This window comes from Schistocerca americana, chromosome 6 (assembly GCF_021461395.2).
Source record: "Schistocerca americana isolate TAMUIC-IGC-003095 chromosome 6, iqSchAmer2.1, whole genome shotgun sequence".
Classification (NCBI taxonomy): Eukaryota; Metazoa; Arthropoda; class Insecta; order Orthoptera; family Acrididae; genus Schistocerca; species Schistocerca americana.
In genome coordinates this window covers 564,921,350-564,943,243 of record NC_060124.1, presented here as the reverse complement: position 1 = coordinate 564,943,243, position 21,894 = coordinate 564,921,350, and the positions used below count along the sequence as shown (strand labels likewise).

The 21,894-nt window shown below is 44.0% G+C and overlaps 1 protein-coding gene across 1 annotated transcript in view; it reads right to left on the bottom strand.

Moving 5' to 3' along the window:
* LOC124619777 overlaps positions 1–21,894 on the bottom strand; it is a 1,271,017-nt gene that overhangs the window by 527,515 nt on the left and 721,608 nt on the right. The gene's annotated exons all lie outside the window — the stretch shown is intronic.

Below are 21,894 nucleotides of genomic sequence, written 5' to 3'. Positions count from 1 at the left end.
CTGCACAGAGACCTGACCTGAATCCTATAGAACACCTTTGGGATGTTTTGGAACCCCGTCATGCCAGGCGTCACCGACCGACTTCGATACCTCTCCTCAGTGCAGCACTCCGTGAAGAATGGGCTGCCATTCCGCAAGAAACCTTCCAGCACCTGATTGAAGGTATGGCTGCGTGAGTGGAAGCAGTCATCAAGGCTAAGGGTGGGCCAATACCATACTGAGTTCCAGCATTACCGATGGAGGGCGCCACGAACTTAAAAGTTGTTTTCAGACATGTGTTTCAATGGTTCAAATGGCTCTGATTGCTATGGGCATTAACATCTGAGGTCATCAGTCCCCTAGAACTTTGAACTACTTAAACCTAACTAACCTAAGGACATCACACACATCCATGCTGGAGGCAGAATTCGAACCTGCGACCGTAGCGGTCTCGCGGTTCCAGACTGAAGCGTCTAGAACCGCTCGGCCACTGCAGCCGGCCTCTGCCAGGTATCCGGATACTTTTGTTCACATAGTGTACGTCCGTGGACGTTTCGGAAGAATTAAGATGAGAGATCAGTTTTCTGTACTCTCGAGAGATTAAAAGTATAGCGTTTATTCGAAGTAAGCTGTGGCAGGGCGAGGTGCTGCTAGCCGGCTTAGTGAACGAGGATAATTTTAATACTGCAAATGTTCCTGTTTGCGATGAGAGCTACTGAATGATTTGCGTTGATCGTCGCGCTAGAGTAAATGATATTAAGTGTGATTTGGAAATCGGGCACAGTTCAGTATTTTCAATCGTCCATGTAGCTTCAATCTATAGGAAAGTGTACGATTCTTAGGTAACACGTCGATTGCTTTAAAAAAAAATTATTCCACCAGAACAGGCAATGAAGGCCCAACGGTACCGACTTGACATCGTGTCACTGTATGTGGATGTGGAGGGGCATGTGGTCATGACACCACTCTCACGGTCATATATCAGTTTACGAGACCGGAGCCGTTACTTCTTTATCAAGTAGCTCCTTAGTTTGCTGCACAAGGGCTGAGTGCACCCCACCTCCCAACTGCTCTCGTCTAGTCTAGCCTGACAGCGCTTAACTTCGGTGATCTGACGGGAACCACAAAAAGGAACCACTGGAAATGTCTGATTCACACGAAATACTTTGTCAAAAGGAAGGAGAAGATTATATCAGTAGCACAGTAACCGTTGATAAAACGAGGGTGCGCTACGAGCCGCAGAGTAAACTACAGAGAATCTTGTGGAAACGTGCATCTTTGTGTACAGTAAAAAAGTTGAGGAGCGTAGGTTCTGCAGGAAATCTGGTGACAGTGTTTTGATATTTGTTACGGGCCCAAAGGACAAAATGTGTATAGTGGCAGCTACTCTGACCTACTGCCAGATATGAAATCAGAAATAAAAACGGGGTAGAGGAGAATTTTTACCTTCTTGGTCCTGCACCTCATGGAGCATCTACGTAATCCAAAATTTCGTTGGACGACGCTATTGTGGAGGCGGTGCAAGGCTGTATGAGCATGGTGCCACTAAGACCCTTCCAGGCCGGATTTACGAAGTTTCTTAAGAGATGGATCCAGTGCGTCAAAGATGAGGGGCGCTATGTAGAAAATTGTTGTCACCTGCAATATTGTTTCACCATTCACCATATTTTCAGAAATTGTCTTTACGTTTTCAATTGTCCACAATTCTGGGCAAGAAAAAAGAAAAAAAAGAAAGATCGGTTAGCTAAGGAAAATACACGAAAATTTCAAAATATTATTACCGCTTAAATTTTTTAACATCGAGTATAGATTTAAGTGTTAGGAAGTCGTATCTGAAAGTATTTGTATGGAGTGTAGCCGTGTATGGAAGCGAAACATGGACGGTAAGTAGTTTGGACAAGAAGAGAATAGAAGCTTTCGAAATGTGATGCTACAGAAGAATGTAGAAGATCAGATGGTTAGATCACATAACTAATGAGGAAGTATTGATTAGGATTGGGGAGAAGAGGAGTTTGTGGCACAACTTGACTAGAAAAAGGGATCGGTTGGTAGGACATGTTCTGAAGCATCAAGGGATCACAAATTTAGTAATGGAGGGCAGCGTGGAGGGTAAAAGTCGTAGAGGGAGACCAAGAGATGAACACACTAAGCAGATTCAGAAGGATGTAGGTTGCAGTAGGTACTGGGAGATGAACAAGCTTTCACTGGATAGAGTAGCATGGAGAGCTGCTTCAAACCAGTCTCAGAACTGAAGACCACAGCAACAACGACTTAACTGCGCGTAGGTCCACATCTGAAACGCCGAATACCGATTCTGCGTGGCCAGCGTTCACAGCCTTAGCACCTCTGACGTGTCCACGTGCGTGCTAGGCGGGGAATCCGAATCACTGTCGTACACAGATCCTACCACGCCCATCAAATCGCTGTAACATGACCCTGGCTTCTGCGATATTTACGTCTTTGGAACCGTAAGATTCCATTTTATGATTCATTCTTTAGTTTTGTAGTGAGTGCTGTAGCTAAAGCATGACGGAAGAAGCGGTGTGAGAGGTAGACAGCAGATGGTACAGTGAGGACGAATTCGTTGAGAAATTGCGCTAGTGTAATAGGAGGGTATTCTGATTCGTTCCTGACACAGCTGGCAGTGCGCCAAATTTCTTAAATTCATTTAGTAATATTTAATAATGTATAAATCGGATTCAATATTCTAACATATTGAATACACTCTCAATAGCAACCTTTGATCCACTTATTTCATATTTCATTTTTATTAAAAAAATTTATTAACATTACGACATTCATACGAAACACTTCGGGTGTCAGTGCCCTGGGAAGTGATTTATCTGAGCTCCAGTAAGTGTGGAGCGAGGGGATGAACGGTATGGTTCGTGTTAATGGCCGCACAATTAAAATCTCGGAAGGGCGCCACACAAAATTGAATTCAAATATCGTTACTTTGCGCGCAAAGGAGAGAAGAACAATGCAACGGTGTGTATCATTTCTGAGCATTATTTCTGCAAAACATAATGTAACAGGATTATGACTGATTCTAATATGAACTGTGAAACGTGTGAATTTGTAGGCACATATATTCATGACTTCTTATTAGCAGTTTATAGGTATATCTGCTTCGTGTATTATGAGTGAAAAGCTACTGACATCCTACATTTGGAACTCGACAGATCGTTTACTAGAGCCTTAACCACCCCACTGGTTATTTTACAACCTCACTTCAAGAACAACGAACTCACGACCTGAGAAACACATGTGTTCTGAGACAAGGGTATTTATAGAAGCTCACAGGTGAATATAGTATGACAGAGTCTCAGTATTCTACCCTCAAGTGGTATAACACACTAGGCCCTTACCATATCCAGCATGACCAGTACAAACCGAAACAATCACATATCATTCGTGGTAACTCAGAGGACGGAAAGCAAAGACGGACTTAAAGCGGGCAATGAGTGTAATTTGCAAAAAGACTATTTTCCTTATATTCAGTATTTTCCTTATATATTCAGCATTTAGTTCAGTTAACATCTGTAATGACAAGAAATTCATACAACCTCTTATTCAATCTCATCTTCGGAGAACATCTCAACACAACTACTTATATTTCCTTGTGTTTCTTTCTACCGCCGTAGACAGTTATCCTGCAGGAAGATGCCGTCGCCTCGGGGGAGACATCAGGCATGAAGGGAATAGGCTTCACGCAGCCCACAGCAGTCGTGGTGTCTTTTATTACTGCCGCGAGTCCCATTGAAGGCCATGTCTCCCGTAGCAAATTACTGGCTGCCCCCACCAGCCAGTGGCCGTGAGGCACTAACGTGTTTCGAGCAGGCGTCCACGGATATGGCGGCGTCCATCGACATGGTGAAACAATGCGATTCATCCGACCAGAAGGTATGTTTCCATTGATCTACAGTACAACGTGACTATTGCAGTCTCAACTGTCGATGCTGTTAGGCCAACGTGGGAACACGTAGAGGTCGTCTCCTGTAGAACCTCACGTTCATGAATACGCGATGAACGGTGTGTTCCGAAACACTTAAGCCCTCACCAGCATAGCACTCTATCTACGGATGTGCCATAGATCGCCGTCTGTCCTATTCTACAAAGCGGGCCACCCTTCCAGTTCCACGTCCTCTGACGAGGCGCGGACGTCTAAAATCTCGTCGCCCACTTGCGGTTTCGCCGACGGCGACCTTCAACACTACACAGATACTTACAGCAGCAGCATGTGCACAGCCGGAAGTCTTCATTGTCTCCTAAATGCTCCCTACCAGGCGCTGGATCATAACATTCTGTCTTATTTCAAAGTCGCTTTCGTCAGCGGAATTTTCCATCTGCGGCCTTTATCGTCGCTAAAATTATGGTTCAAATGGCTCTGAGCACTATGGAACTTAACTTCTGAGGTCATCAGTCCCCTATAACTTAGAACTACTTAAACCTAACTAACCTAAGGACATCACACACATCCATGCCCGAGGCAGGATTCGAACCTGCGACCGTAGCGTTCGCACGGTTCAAGACCGTAGCGCCTAGAACCGCTCAGCCACACCAGCCGGCGCTAAAATGATTCTTCATTCGTCTCTGTTCCGTTTATTTACATTAGTTGCTCCGCCGCAGCCCGGCCACGCGATCAAGCAGCATTTAATATCACGTCAGTTAAGGTAATAATGTTTTGGGTCATTAGTGTCTGGGCAAAACAAAGCCCTTGAGAGCGCTAGGAACCAGGAATTAGTTGGCAGTTAATGTTGCTTTTGTTGTTGTTACTGCTGTAGCGGCGGTGGTGGTTGTGGTGGTGGTGGTGGTGGTGGTGGTGGTGGTGGTACTGGTGTTGAAGGTGATAGTGATACATTATGCGACTCGTCTTACCACTTTCTTCCATTTGTGCCAAACTTTGCAGTAATGTGTCGTAAGAGACTTGCAGTGGGTGAACAAAAATTTGGAAGCACCAAAAGCACAACATATTACCGTGACTAATACGGTCTAGGAGAACCGTTGGCATTGAAAACATCTTCCACTCGTCTCTAAGAGAAAAAAGAAATGCAGGTCCTGCATGAATTTCAAAGGAATCTTAGACCAATCTACTTGCAAAAATGTGGAAAGTTTAGGTAGCAAGGATGGAGATACATGGCGATCACGTACCATTTTCTCCAAAGGCGGCCCCAAAGGCTAAATAGTATTGAGATCTGGTGACTGTTAAACCCAGGAGAGGTGCGACAGTTCATTCTCGTGCTCACAAAAACAGACGTATTCAGAGTACAGACAGTGACCTTATTGTGTTGGCACACTACATCCCCACTGGCTAACAAACATTGTACCGTAGTATAGACTCCATCTGCCAGGATGGCCACGATATCCTTTACAGTAACGCAACCTTGTAGAGTAACGGTCACGACCATGAAATGTCACGACGTAGCTGCCCGGACCATCACCAAGCCGCCTTCATGTTTCACTTTTGGGATGTAAACTCGGCCAGAAGTTGGAAACAATGTGGAAAGAAACTTATCTCACGAAATGACATCGTATCACTGCTCCATTGCACAGGATGTAAGGTTTCGGCACCAGGATTTTCTGTTACGTCCATTTGCATCACTGATGAGTGTTTTTTGAATTTCAGCTCGCGCTGTGATTACCCGTTTACGGAGGTCTCTTCGTGTTGTTTTGGCGATGACGGTGTTCGAATGTGTCATTCGGTTCTCGTTCTGAGCACTATGGGACTTAACTTCTGAGGTCATCAGTGCCCTAGAACTTAGAACTACTTAAACCTAACTAACCTAAGGACATCACACATATCCATGCCCGAGGTAGGATTCGAACCTGCGACAGTAGCGGTCGAGCGGTTCCCGAATGTAGCGCCTAGAACCGCTCGGGCACTCCGGCTGGCATTCGGTTCTGTATTGAGTTTTTCTGATGTCATCCTCCTGTTTCTCAACACAAATCTATTCTGTGTGACTTATCCGATGAATTTTTTCCACTTTCTTTATGTGTGGTATATATCTTCGATATGATGCCTTTGCAAAATGTGAATACCGTATGGCTAGGGCGTCCCGTCGGATAGAACGTTATCCTGGTGCAAGTCTTTTGAGTTGACGCCACTTCGGCGACTTGCGTGTCGATGGGGATGAAATGATGATAAGGACAACACAACACCCAGTCCCTGAGCGGAGAAAATCTCCGACCTAGCCGGGAATCCAACCCGAACCGTTAGGTATGATATTCCGTTGCACTGATCGCTCAGTTACCAGGGGCGCACTATGATGCCTTTTGAAACACTGAACATTTCAGCTACCTCGGTTACAGAAACACCTGCCATACGAGTACCAACAATCTGTCCACGTTGGAATTCACTTATCTTCGACATAATCCACACACAGCCACACTGAACACTGTTCTGAAAACGATTGGGATTTGGAACATGTTGAGGACATTGCACACGAGCCATTGGTTGTTAAGTGGAACTACTTCTTCTTCTTCTACTTCTTCTTCTTCTTCTTCTCCTTTTTTCGGCTGAGCCTTTGTCCTGCAGTTGCCCCAGGGTCGGCGTGGTGAAAACGGATTTGGCATGGTTAATGTAAAGGAGTGGCCGGATGCCGTTCCTGCCGCCATTCCGTCCGGGACGGAATCAGTGTGCCCAGCTGTCTGCTTCTAGTGTAAATCATGAAATAGTGCGAATTTGTCTGAGATGTCTGTGGCACGTGTGATTGAGGCGGGTTGTGGGGACCAGCCCGGTATTCACCTAGTGGGATGAGGAAAACCGCCTGAAAACCACATCCGCCGGGCGGATTCGATCCGTGGCCGACGCGCCACCCGAATCCAGGAAGCAGCGCATTGGCGCTCTCGGATAACCTGGCGGGTTGGTTGGTAAATAGAACACTGCAGCCTAAAGACTTGACTAGCACCTGAATTGATGTTAAAGCACGCATTTCTCACGCTGTTTCCATATCTTGGCCTCAGCCTGTAGTCCAATTAAATGCTGGAGACAGGGTTCGGCATCCGACCTACATTTACGTACGAGACATGGTGCCGGATACACAGACGGTGACACGGGGGTGGGCGTTGGTAGGTTACGACGCTGGCGACGGCGAGTCCCGGTCGTTCTCGTGGGTTGTGGCAAGTGCAGATCTATCGGAAAACAATCAGCCAGACTGTAACCTCTGTTACACGGCGGAGCAGTTTCCGCTCCATATATGTCTCCGAGGAGAGGTCGGGCGGCGGCGTGTGGGCTCCGATGCGGTCCTGGAAAATCGGCGGTTCCAGCCTCAAGTGTGCGCCTCGCACAGGTTTTACGCCGCAGCATCAGGTTGTGCGACCTGAGGTCGTCTTATTCGAACATTCGTGTTATGCGCGGCGATGAGAGTGGGGCGTTTTTACTGACGGATACGGTCACGTTAGTAGATCGTAAGAAGAAAATTTATGATAATGTACTTCACTAGTGGAAAATAATGACAGCTGGACATGGAAAAGTACGTAGATATCACGAAAATGAAATAGATATATTAGGTTTGGGGTGGGGCGAGGTGAAAAACTAAAAAGAAAGTCGACTGACATGATAAGAAATGATGAGCACGTGAAATAATAAACAAATAAACAAACCCACAGTTCACAATCACGCAAAGGAGATCAATTAGGGACGTGCAGAACATATTGCAAAAATAGTATACATTGAGCTTCAAGAAATAGACAGTTTCTTTACAAGAAGTTTTACAATTTGTAATCACTATCACCCAGGTTAGCAACGTCATCAGCAAATTTTATGATTGATATCCTTCGATTCTGCCTTGTAATCACTCTCGTGAACCTGTCGTTCATTATCGTCTTGGCCGCTTCTGTGTACAGGTTGATGAGTAACGGAGACAGATTAAATTTGTCGTACCCTCTGTCTTATAAAATAGTAATTTGCTAATAACGGTTAAAATCTTCCCTAATTAGTACATCTGCCTTGTTAGGACAGACAATCAATTACGAACCATTTTAGAGATGTTTCAAATGCGACGGTATTGCTCAGTTTCCTTTCTATTTTTTTATTTTTTTATTTTTTTTAGTGACACCAGTACGGAACCCCATGAAAGACGTTATTAAATTTAACGTTCTACATTACACCGCCTGAATGCAGTTATGCATCTTCAGAAATGGAAACTGTCACAGCATGAATATCCTGAACGAACAAAAATGGTTCAGATGGCTCTGAGCACTGTGGGACTTAACATCTGAGGTCAACAGTCCCCTAGAACGTAGAACTACTGAAACCTAGCCAACCTAAGGACTTCACACACATCCATGCCCAAGGCAGCGTTCGAAACTGCGACCGTAGCAGTCGCGTGGTTCCGGACTGAAGCGCCTAGAACCGCTCGGCGACAACGGCCGGCTGAACGAACACATCAAGACTGATACTCCAGTATTTCCGTACCCGTGTGTGTGATGACTAAAATTTCTTCATTATTTTCAGTTTCAGCAAATAAAAACACTACAGGTAAGTTTTTTGTGTCTGACGTTACTAGAACTCTTCAGATAGAGATCACAGCGCACAATTCCCAAATGACGTTTACGTGCAGCTTACTGCCATCTTTCGGCCATTGAGGAATCATCGACATAAGTGACGTGGCAGAGTCATACCAACACAAGACAGTTTGCTAGTCCAATGGCTGCCGTACGAGTAATGGGGAGACCTAACAACAATGTGGAAGGAAGACTAAGTAGGAGCCCGTCCTCAAGGACTGTCGCAGTGTCTCTGACGAATGACAGCAGGTGCAACCCAGGCACTACTAACCGCAGGGCAACAGACTGCTGGAAGCTGCGTTGAGATCTCACATTGTTACGCGTCGCATGAAACTTCCAAATCACCACAGATAACAGAGACTAGCATGCTGAAGTACTGGATTCAGCTGAGCATTTTGTGGTTTCAGCGATAAATTTAGCATGCATTTTCGTGGTCATATTGACGTTAATGCGCCGATAAACGAGAGAGTGAAGGCCAGAGAAAGCAGCGATTCTCAATAACTGTACGTCTCCAGTTCCTGGAGTCACAGTGTGGAGAGTTACTGTATATGATAACTTTGCTGATTTGGTAATCGTTGAAGAGAAGAAGAATGCTTCCCAGTATGTCGTATGAATGGTATTCAATGCTGTCACAACCTTGGTGTCAGAGGAGCCAAATGGCAAATCTCAGCAGGATAATACAAGACCCAACACTACAGTTCACACCAGCTACTAGCTTCGAGTTCAGTCCTCCGATAAGTCATGTACTGACTTTGGTGGGACGCGTTGGAATGTCGTACACCATCCTATCAAAAACATCCTACCACCTATTGACGTTAATATGTGGTGTGTTGACCTTTCAGCTTTACAATCGCTTGAACTGTGCTGCGGATACTTTCAATCAGGCGTCTCAATGTCTGTCGAGGAATGACGACTCATTCTTCCTCAAAAGCAGAAGCCAGAGGTTGTAGTGAAGTTAGACGCCGGGTTCTGAAGCGAAGTCAACATCTAACTCGTCGAAAAGGTGTACCACTGGGTTCACACCAGTACTGCGTGAAGCCAAGTCCCTTTTAGGAATGTTATTGTCCAAAAACCACAGCCTCGTAGACGCTGCCTTATGGTAGGCTGCTTTCTTGTCGTATTGATGCAAACAATATTATCTCCGAATTATTCGTCCGCTGTATGCGCTGTACGAGGCTGTACAATGTGTTCACACACTTACACATTTAGTCTTTTCTTAAGCGCACTAAGAGGACCACACCCTGAGGCAGAAAACACCCTAGTGCCGTAACATCGTATCTTGCGGACTTCACTGACGGCAGTGCACATGACGATGTCACGTTCTCCTGGCGTTCAGCAAACGCGAAACATTCCATTGGATTGCCACAAGCTATAGCATGATTCATCACTCCAAGTCACTCGTTTCCAGTCATCCACTGGACAGAGGCGTGTCCACTGCACGTGGTTCGAATCCCGGTGTAGGTAACAGTCTGAATGCGTGGGCTTTCGGTGAAACGTTGGATTTTGAAATGATATAAGAGAACGGTATATTTTATTAATTGTGACATGTCTGTCCTTGATAGCTTACATGTCACATAACATGATTTCAGGCATGGCAAGAAATTCCTCAAGATTACTTTCAGAATCATTTCTCTTTCAAGGCATAACCAGTACTTCTTGCGCTGTGCGTTACATTTCACGTTTATGTTGATGATGAACAACGATTCCGAATAAAACGGAGGTTCAGTCATTTACGAATAACATCCATTAGGTGATGGACAGATCTACACAGTTGCTTAAATATCAGATTGGTGGTTCATGATGCGACGCTTCCCACCAATGTGTTTTGCAATTAACTGCATTCAGAGATTGCTTGTAGTGTACAGCTAGCCGGCCGGAGGAAGAAATTTCTAAGAATGTACATTTGGATCAGAACGTTGGGTGGACGCGGATCTAGGACTGTGGGAAAACTGGAACAGAAGCAAGCGTTTGAGATGTGGGGCTATAGAAGCATGTTGAAAATTAGGTGGAAAGTTAAGCGATGAGGAGGTTCTTGGGCGGAATTGGAGACGGAAGAAAGATGTGAAAAACATCGATGAGAAGAAATGAAAATATGGAGGACTTGTTTTAAGGCACCAGGGAATAATTTCCATCATACTAGAGGGAGATGTAGAGGATAAAATCGTCGACGAATACCGGGACTGGAAAATACACTAATTAGCAGAAACATTGTGACAACTTCCCACCGCGACGTTGGAGGCCACCTGGTGGCGTTTCGGCCACGTGGCGCAGTAATAAAGGTATTTAAGCGGGACAGACAGGGTCGGGGATCACCCTAGCGAAGGTATGTGCTACAAACTGGGAAATCAGTTGAGATAAGCGATGGTGACAAAGTTCAGATTATTATTACGCAGAGCCTATACACTAGGTTGATGGTCGTTTTCACAAACGCCAACATCGAGGTGAACAGCTGATCGAATCATGCAGCACAGCTCGGACGCTGGCTGGCGCCCTATTCTTTATCGTTCATACCGATCGGTGTAGTAGGTTTGTCTCGGTAGTGACGTCACTATCGGTTCTTTACCGAAATATCCTATTCAGTAAGCTTCTGAGACATGTTACCGATCGGTCCTCCCACCGATTTTATGACAATTGTATCGAGAGGTTTTGGATTTCGGTGTGGCCCTGTCGATCGGTGAGCTGTGGTTTACGTACACCTATAATTTGTTATTTTAAACATATTTAGCGGTTTTGGTTTTGGATTTAATGATTATGTAACTAAAGAATCACCAAAAGACGCATCCGGTTGGAAAGTGAGTTCATAATAGACTATTTTCCTTTGTTAGAAATATAGTTAGGATATGTTGTTACTGTGAATGATTACATGCAAAAAGAAATCGTTTTCGGTCAATATTCTCTCAAAATACGTGTTATTTTAATGCAAATAAGAGTTTAAAGGTCATTAAATAGCAAGACATCGGCTCAGCTTACGTGTATTACATGAGTGTGAACTGACGTTACTAGCAACTTTGTGTACTTTTTCCCACAAACGGCTTAGTTAGTAATTATCGAAACGTGTTTACAACTTTCAAGTAACAATGGAAAGCAATTATGTGAAGCCTGATATTGGAAACCTTCCAAACTATTACGCATTTCTGACTTATGTAGCATCGTTTGGCAACGAAGTCAGCCTACGTTCCTCTGCAATAGTACAAGAATTCAGCAACGCATATCTGTTGTTTAGCGTATCCAAGTGGTTAGCGAGCGGGATTGTTACACGTAAGGACACGGGTTCATGCATGGATGGGTGCTATTTTTTTCTTCCTCTTCATATATGCCACTTCATTACTGGCTGGGATTGAACAGTATATGTGTCCTTCATTTACATGTAAGAGCGTGCTTTGTCAGTAATGAGTTTTGTCGATGCCATGACTTCAGTCTAAGAACACTAAACAAAAGACTGAACTACAGATGAAATGGAATCACTTTCAGACAATTTCTCTGCTGTCTCATTCTTGAATTATAGCTCTCGGTCATCACCTAATGGCTACAATTTTTGGCACAGGCTACAAATACTGGCTAAAACTGTTCAATAATAAGTGCCTCTCCATACCCAGGGTTGCTGTTTTTGTTTCAAATAAAATATCCGTAAACGACAATCATAATAGCAGTCCTTGACGCTCTTTCAGTGTCACTGAACTGTGAACCTACTAAACTCATTTTCGTCCGACATTTCCGTTGGTATTTTAGCAACACTTCGTACTGCGAAAACGCTAGTTCGGTACTGAGAAGAATAGCGCGCCTGTGTCGTCTGCTAGCCGCTTTGTGTTCCTGGCGCTGTGCGAGCTGCAGTGCACATGCGCGGATCTGTGGCCGCTTGCTTTTGATTGGCTTGCGCAACGCGAACCGACAACAGCGCTTCGGTTCTCAAGACCCGAACGGTATCGCTACCGAAATGCATACCGAATAATGATGGGACTCTTAATTCGAGTACTAGACCGTTCGGCGCTCTTGAGTGCCGAAACGATCGGCACAATGGCAGAAAGATACAGAAGAGGCACCCTGGTGGGAGCAATATTTTTCTGCAGGAGACTTTCTCCTGCGCTTGCGTGGGACCAGTTGTAGTAACCGAAGACACGCTGATAGCTGTGAAACATGAGCACCCCTTCATAACTGTCCGTTTCTCGCAGCCATAAATGTTGTGCAGTGGTTTGAGGAGCTTTGTAGTGAACTGACGTTGTTTTCTCGGCGAGCAAATTTATCTAATGTAAAGTCTGTGCAACCTATCTGGGTCGCTAATGGGTGCCATTATCGCCTACGTAAACCATCAGTCTATTATTTAGGCGGATTACTTGACGTTTGCTTAGACATCTATTGCCAAAGACCTCTACAACTACCAACAAACTGTTGGATATTTAATAGAGTGAGTGCTGTATTACGTTCCAAAGACGGACAAACGAGCTATTAAGCACGTGGTCATAATATTTTGGCTCATCAGTGCAATAAAGAGTTTAGATTGTAGAATGTAAGTGCTGCTCTGAGATGAAGCGGTTGGCACAAGAGAGTAATTCGTGGCAGGGCACATCAAACCAATCAAAGTGACTACTTAAGAAAAAAGAATTCGGCATAGTGACGCAGACAGGGGAGGGTTTTTTTTTCTGCCTCGATGGGCGCAAAGTCGCGAACAGCAGCGGACTGGGAGACGGCGCCCTAGCCTGTCCTGGCGACATGCATGCATTCATGAGGACTCTGCGCCAAACACGGCCGCAACGCCGTGCCTAAGTCTGCCTCCTGCGTCGCACAGCCAGCCAGCTACGTTTCTGCACTGCACTTCTCAACGGGAAGCTTTCCCCTATGCGTAAGCACCATTCCGGAACGCGTCTTCATCACCCCAGCACTCGCCGGGGAGCTCCAAGGTGATGCGTGGCCACGCAGACTGCTTCTCACTTCTCTTCACTGGCTTCCTACGTACTTGCCTTCATCAGGGGCCACGTGGTTCGAGCAGACAGGCACTAGAAGAAAGGAGAGGCATATTTCTGTTTTTCTCCTAACAGTGCGAATCTAAATGAATTTGAACGTTATAGTGTCATTGGAAACAGTGTGAAGTGTTTCAAGCCGTAAGTCTTGTAAGTTCCCTTGCATTGTTATTAAACTCTAAGTCTATGATAATAATTCCTAGAGAAAATAGCCTGGATTAACCCTAGAAGTGTACACCAGGGTCACGTTTACCTTGGAGTTCTTTGTCTGTTACTGTGTATGGGCCACCGCACATATACAGCCCGCTGCCACTGAGGTTAATTCAGCATTTAGTGAGGTCTAGTAGAAGATGGTCTTTCTAAGTTATGAGACACTTGTTTATTTTTTTCTCTGAATTGCGATTTCATTCCCCTGCCAAAACAATGATTTGTGTTACATGTTATTCTGCATGTTAGTAATGACAGTATTTGAAATCTGCGATTTGTGGGGCACTTAAAATACACTGGAGTCACACACACAAGTTAAAAGTCGCTCACAGTATAAAAACACACAGAACGAGAGACACTTAAAAACACTGTAAGCATTGGAGCACACACGAAGAATAAAAATTACAGGGAGGGGGTCTGCCGAGGGACGGGAGGCCTGGGAGAAGGGAAAGCAATAGGGGAGAGGAAGGTGCAGTGCGTGCGGAGGGCTGGAGGGGAGGGGGTGCGAGGAAAAGAAAAGAGGGGTCGGACTGTTGTTTAATTAATCTGACAGAAAAATTTTTGAAGAGTCACTGTGACTCTTGAGTACACATCGTGTAACTATTAGGTTTCCGGACGTGAAGCACAGTTTTGTGAAAGTGACACGTTGGAATGACATGTCACTGGCTGAAAATGTAATACGAGAAGTATTGTTAGAAGAACTGAAGACATGCGCGGAAAAACGGGCTAACCCTCAATTCTAAATTTTTGGAGATATATGTTACCATCTGTTGCTGGGTCCGGGAAGTATCAAAACTGATATTTAAGTGTGACACAAACGTCAATATTGATCGTTCCCGTACCCAGCAACAGATGGGAAACTTATCTCAAAAGTTTTTCACTTTAGGATAAGCCAGTTTTTCCTCGCATGTCTTCAATTCAATCGTGAATGTGAGGAGGTGACTTTCGTGATGAGAGTGATTCTGAAGCTGGCGCTCCTGCATCGGTTACGACAATGGCGAAACTAAACGTTTTGCCGAACTTCAGACAGCGATGAAGAAAATACAGCCGCCCAAGGTATGAATGGTCTTCACTGGAAGACGTCCTCCTTAAAAGAAGAGGTCTGCCAGTTGGCTATAGCATTGTAGTCCATGTTCCAAAAGTGTGAAAATAATATTGAATTGATTTATGAATAACTGAGAATACTTAAAAATATTTGTGTAATATGTGCATTTAATTATATGGATATCATCTTCATCTAATTATTCTACTCACTTTCAAGTTGAATCGTGAAACAGCTTCCAGAGGTAAATTTTACTTACGGTAGTCTCGAATTTTTACAGTCCAAAACATCGCTACGAGCACAGGACGAGAGCTTTTGCCAATAGGCAATACGTACTGTTGTAACAACGCTGGTTCAAGGCCGTCGAACGTAATGGAGCAAGTGTATAAAAACAGTAGGTATGAAACAAACGTTGACTGGCCGTGTAACAAACTGTAACTCGAAAATATGAACAGAGAAGGAAAGACTGATGCATTATTTATTGAGCGACCGCAGTATTCTAAAATAGCGAACTTCAGATCCAGTTTCTGCTCAGGGGGAGCAAGATATTTTGATTGTAGCCACTTGACAAAATAAAGGTTTGGCTAAAGGCTAAAGGAAATAAGTATTCTTTTGTGACAAATGTGCTCGCGTTTCCAACTGGCACATTAAAGGAACAACGTAAATGATCGGTATGCTGTTATATTTTGAGATGAGACACTTGCTGTAACTAACGCCAAGTGTAGAAAATTGGTCTGGTGATACTCAATATCTTTAGCCATTGAGAAACTCGACTTAAAACTCTCAACTACAGTCCAAAATGAAGTACAATTATATTAGTTAGTCGTCGTCTACTGTTTTAGGTTATATTAGGTTCAGAACTTACATACACGCCACGCTTTCTCACGAAGCAGAAGTTGAGCATATTTTGATTCATGACTCTAGTCAGCCCCGTAATGGAAGTTTAATACATCTTCTTATTCCATTTTTAGTGTTCCGTACCTCAGCCAATGCAAATGGAATCCTTATAGAGCCACATTTTGTCCGTCTGTCTGTCTGACCGACTCTTAAGATGACTCTCTCTCAGGAACATGTAGGCATATCAAGTTGAAATTTGTCTCACTTATTAAGGTCGATGGTCCCTTGGCGGTGTAAAAAAAACTGAAGCTTGTAAGTTCAAATGATCAAATGTGCTTCAATTCCTAAGACACCAAACTGCTGAGGTCATCGGTTCCTAGACTTACACACTGCTTAAACTAACTTAAAGTAACTTATGCTAAGGGCAACACACACACACCCATGCCCGAGGGAGGACTCGCACCTCCGGCGGGAGGGACCGCTCAGTCCGTGACATGGTGCCTCAAACCGCGAGGCAGGCTTGTAAGTCAATGCAGCTACAAAATACGGCCATTTATGTTATACATGTTGAATCTTGCAAACTCTCTGATCAGAACCTGTAAGGTGCTTGGCGTTGGTCTAGAACAGTCGTTCCCAAACTTTCTCAGACCATTACCCCTGAATGCATTCAAACATTTACTAGTACCGTGGCCCTGCCCTTCTGCCTGACATCTGTTGCCTCCCATCCCCCACATTATCACAAACTATAGTACCTATATAAATTGTAGTATGGGAAACTATTCTTGGAACACTCTAATATATAAAATGATGAAAGATGAATGATATTTAGTGTGTGTGTGTGTGTGTGTGTGTGTGTGTGTGTGTGTGTGTGTGTTAGAATCCATGATGAAGGAATTCGAAGTGCATCGCGAGTGCTGCGCAAAACTCCTTCTCAGATAAGAAAGCTAACTATCCACAATGAGGGTACACACCTGTTACAAAACTTGCTTCCGCTGCATTACTCCTCTCCATTGGGGCAATTGCTTCACCTGCACACTGCAACCCCATTTAACTCAAACAAATTCAGATGTATACACTAGACTTCCTGTTCGTAAATCACTCCACTTCTGCACCCCTTACATCTATATTTGCAGAAATTTAATTACCTCAGGCTCTTAATGTTTCACGCTTAACCAATAATAACAATAATAATAATAATAAATCACTATAGTAGCCCTTATGTAGATACTGCTGCGTTACTGGTGCGTCGTGCTGTCAATTAATTGATTTCTCTCTTTCGAAGCGTGTGAATAAGCTATTTCTGGACAACTGCTGGTACTGTCTACAACTTGGAGAAGACATTTTCTCGAAATATGTAGCATTTGTAACATATATGTCTCACTTTCATCACCAGCAATATAGGGGGCAAAGAGCAACATACGTGTGCAGCGGTTGAACTTTGTGATGAACCTATAACCTCCACCGCGTTAATGTTACTAGTTGAGGAAATGTAATTATTGATACCTTATATTATCAATACCAGAGTCTTACAAAATTGTGATAATAGTAATGATCTTTTGCAAATAATTTAGGTTCGTGACTTATACAGAATCTAACCGCTTAGTTTTCACCCCTGAGAAATATTTCATTTCACTCCTCAGGTGGTAACCACCCCCACGTTGGCAACCACTGATCTAGAATAATGAAATTTGACAAGGAGCAAAGTTTCACAGTACATGTAAAGGAAAAAATTCGGCAATCGTTAATTTGTCACTATATCACGCTGTAAGGTGGGCAGGTACCCTTACGTTCAGCCCACATTTTATTTCCTTATTTTGCAGTGTTGCAATTTTGTATAGCATTTGTAGATATCATGCAGTATTTAGCGAGTGAATCGGTACAGCAGAGCGCACACAGTCGGCACTGATATTGCAGTTCCGACACCGGGTGAAGGAACCCCGTGGACCATATGGCGCTGCCAGTGGATGGTAGTGTGAGAACGCCCTTTACGTTAGCGGGGAGGTACGTAGGGAAGGCACAGTTATTCTGGCGCGAAGCAAGCAATCTTGTCTAATAAATGTTTGCTAGCAAAAGCCGATTTTTCCAATGCAGATACTAGTAGGAGCCTGCAGCTCAGAAGTACTTTCTTACAACGCTACTGATAAAACCATCTTCATAAACAAATGCATAATTTCTAAGCTAGCGATAATGTACGCACGGCTACGACATGTCACGAGTGTAGGTAGGAGGTACAGGCTTCTCGTCATAGTCGCCAGACGCCAATTGCGTGCCTTCCGATCTAGTTCTGTCGTAAAACCATGCTCTCACATAACTCTTAGTTCTCAGTTAATCATTATTAATGGAGCCGGTATTATCAAATAAAGGTACTTAGTAAATTACTACATCATAATGGCATCCATATTGAACATTATTGCGCATAATGTACTTCCCGCTGCATCACTTACAATCACAGGAAGTAGAACAGCACTTTACTGAGAACACTACGACGCTAATAATGCTTCTCCACGAGCGTCTAGGCAAAACTGGTGGAAGGAATCCTACATGACGGTTCACTAAGGTAGTCTAAGGATGGATTGTCTTCATTTCCGCAAGTCTCGGATGGGAAAGAACGGCCAGTCATACTCTACGCCTCTTACACCATCCTCTATGGACTCACTGGCTAAACTGAGGTTTAGTACATGTGGTGGGTTCTTGCAGCACGAAGAAGTATTACTTTTGTCAACTGTGATCCGACTTCAAAGTAAAGCATTCTCGGAAGTCTTAGACTCCATGCAAATGATTTCTTATCAGGATCAATGTCGATAAGAGCAAAAATCATCGTGTTCCACGATACCTAGGACAGACAAGCTCTGTATATACATAATTCAGTCTGTATGGAACTTTCAGTGCGTGAATCCTAATAGCACCTAGCCAATCTTTAAATGAAGGTATCCACTTTTTATGTGCTGCAGTCTTTTTCTGGAATGACATAAATTACTCTGGGGAATTAAGATGTTTTTTTGTCAAATATGAAAATATGTTTCAAGATGCAACATGGTCATGTACCTAGCAACAAATATTCCATTCAACTTTAAAAGCCACGAATCTGAGAAATCTTGTCAGTACTGTATTTAGTTGTCTATTTATTACATTATTACTCCACTACACACCAGTAATCAGTAAGTGAAATCAAATGAACCATTAGTATAATGAAAAACAATGTACAAGTTAAATACATATTGAAATAGGAGCTACTGGAAACTAACACAAAGTTCGTTTTCAAAGCAGGTCGTATTGTCAAGACAATAACAAATCTCTGTTAATATCACATGTGCTATGGTATAAGACAGTCTTCTCTTTCAGGGAGCAAGATGTTTCTTTCAGCTTTAATGCGGTGTATCCCGACTAGAGGTATATACAAACAAACCCTTATAGAGGAAGAACTCGACGATTAATTTTGATAGGTAAATACGCAATCAATGGGGACACTATTTAAAATATGATCTTCACCACTTCATGAGCAGCATTGAGTCATGCGGCGCATGCGCGTCACTGACAAGGTACACCTACTGTAACACCTCAAATATAGAATCCATAATAACCACCCTTTTGTTGCAAAAGAAATAGCAAAATCAGTCATCCTGACAGTGACGGCAGCTTTTGACAACAAAATTTATACTCTTGTCAGTTTGATTAACAGGGATGTTATATAAATACTGATGATTCAAATGGTTCAAATGGCTCTGAGCGCTATGGGACTTAACATGTATGGTCATCAGTCCCCTAGAACTTAGAACTACTTAAACCTAAGTAACCTAAGGACATCACACACATCCACGCCCGAGGCAGGATTCGAACCTGCGACCGTAGCAGTCCCGCGGTTCCGGACTGAGCGCCTGAACCGCTAGACCACCGCGGCCGGCGTATGTTATCGTTGGAGTTACGTCGTGCAGTTGTTGAATAGGCTATTTAGCGACGCCTTTACGACGGAGTAATAATTAGCAACGTAATATCCTCGCAAAATTCATAATGTGGCCTCGGCTTGGGTGATGGAATGATGATTCAAGACGCTATATTTTTAACGTCTGAATAACCACTCTCAAACGGGGCATAAGAACTGTAGTCAGCAAGTTTGCGTAAACTGAAGGGTCTGTCGCGAACGCGCAATGAAATTTTGGTTATTTCAGCTCGATGGAGGCATCGCGTTATCGAGTGGTGCAGTCGCTACATTTATAAGTGAAGAAGATCGACACACAACAAACACAACTGCTTTCATTACAAGCAAGGGCGGCGAACACACTCCGCCGTGCTGCTCCATCGAGACAGTGATAATTCTCGAGATACAGTATCTGAAAATAACCAAACACTAGAGGAGGTTTTTTTTGTTTTTTATAGTTACAGATTGGAGTTGTCATGATCAACAGACGCCGTTCCAAGTCTTCTCGACTGGGACACCCATTACCATACAGCAGAGAGAGAGAACAGCACCACACTACCTCGACATCTAGGCGAACTGTGTAGTTCCTCAGATGGATTCCGACGTCGTTTTCAGCACGATGGTATCATCCCTCTCCCTCCATTGGCAAGCTGGGCCAATCAAATTATATGATTGGTGGTGTCTGTTCTTTCATATAAGGTGTTATGGCCTCAACTGCGGCGTACATTTATTGTGTCATATTTACCAGATCGCGAACCCTTGTTTTGTAAACAATGACTCTGACAAATCCCTATGCACTGAAACCCGGCGGAGTCAGATCGAGAGACTGAGGGGACCAAGCGATGGAATCCTCCATCCTACCCCTCACTCTCTCGATTCCAACACTCAAAGAACATCTCATGGAAAAATGTGATCATATCCCCATGGAAGAATGGAGAGGATGCAAAAGTACGTCCGACCCACTGCGGGAATCTCAGAGTAGCGAGCATGGAGGGAAGGAACGGGGGTCTCGGATAGGTGGCTCTCGGTGGGAATGTGGATCGGCCGTCAGGTGTGCCGACATAGTCCGCACCGTTAGGATAGCGCTGTGTTCCGGGTGGCGCAGTGGTTAAGGCACCTGCTTTACTAAGCAGGAGATCCTGGCTTCGAATCCTAGTTCCGTAAACATTTTCAATCGTCGCCGCTAATTCCGCGTAACGTCCTGATGAAGCTAGCAGCAGTGATCTCGTCCTTTTCCTTCCCTTTCTGCCGGCCGGGGTGGCCGAGCGGTACTAGGCGCTACAGTCTGGAACCGCGCGACCGCTACGGTCGCATGTTCGAATCCTGCCTCGGGCATGGATGTGTCTGCTGTCCTTAGGTTAGTTAGGTTTAGGTAGTTCTAACTTCTAGGGGACTGATGACCTTAGAAGTTAAGTCCCTTAGTGCTCAGAGCCATTTGAACATTTGAACCTTCCCTTTCTTCCCCTCTCCACCTTCAATTTCCATACAAAGCCGTAACACATGACGTGCTTATGAGCACGTGACAGAAAATGATGTGCCGTTTCGACACCTGTCAAGCTGCAAACGGTGCCCACATTGAACTGTAAGACCATGCACCAAACTGTTTCAGCTCGTGCGTACAATGTTGGTAAAAAAAAGTCATAAACCTTAATAGGTACTGAAATATAAGCAAATGTTTTTGTATACCTCTAGCCCAGACACTCTTTATATTAGACATCAGTTAAATGTGCAGAACTGGAAATATTTTCAAATGATGCTCAAAAGTCATTCTCATGTCTGACAACAAAAAACATTAGGAAACGGCGGAAACTGCTACTGGCATTCTTCACGAGTATCAAAAATCAGTCACCAGACTGAAGTATAGTCCAAAAACCATCAAGTGTTCCCAAGTGCACTACCCTCTAGGTACGGCACTTTCGCCTACATTATTTTAACAAAGAGATCGTTCTTCTTCTCATGTGTTGCCGCAGTTAACCTGTTTTACATATATATCTCCGTGATGTGACCGTCGTAAGCGTGTGGGTGGGTCTCACACCTGTAGCTAAGGAACTCTTTAGTTGGGGCAAAGCCTGTTGCTACCTTTATGCTGAGCAAGTAAATTATTGCTGAAAAAAATACATACGCTGCTATATTGCGTAAACTATCTTACGCTGTAGCAACTGAATAGGTAGCTTTGTTTGGCGTTACGCTGCGCGAATGCGATACTGATCTAACGTGATTCTTGTGTTTTCAGGAAGTAACCCAGTACTCCATCCACCCTCAAGAGACACATTTCGATCTCTCTCTCATCTACATCTACATGGATACTCTGCAAATCACATTTATGTGCCTGGCAGAGGGTACATCGAACCACATTCACTAGTTTCTACTATTCCAATCTCTTACAGCGCGCTGAAAGAATGAACACCTATATGTTTCCGTATGAGCTCTGAATTCTCTTATTTTATCGTGGT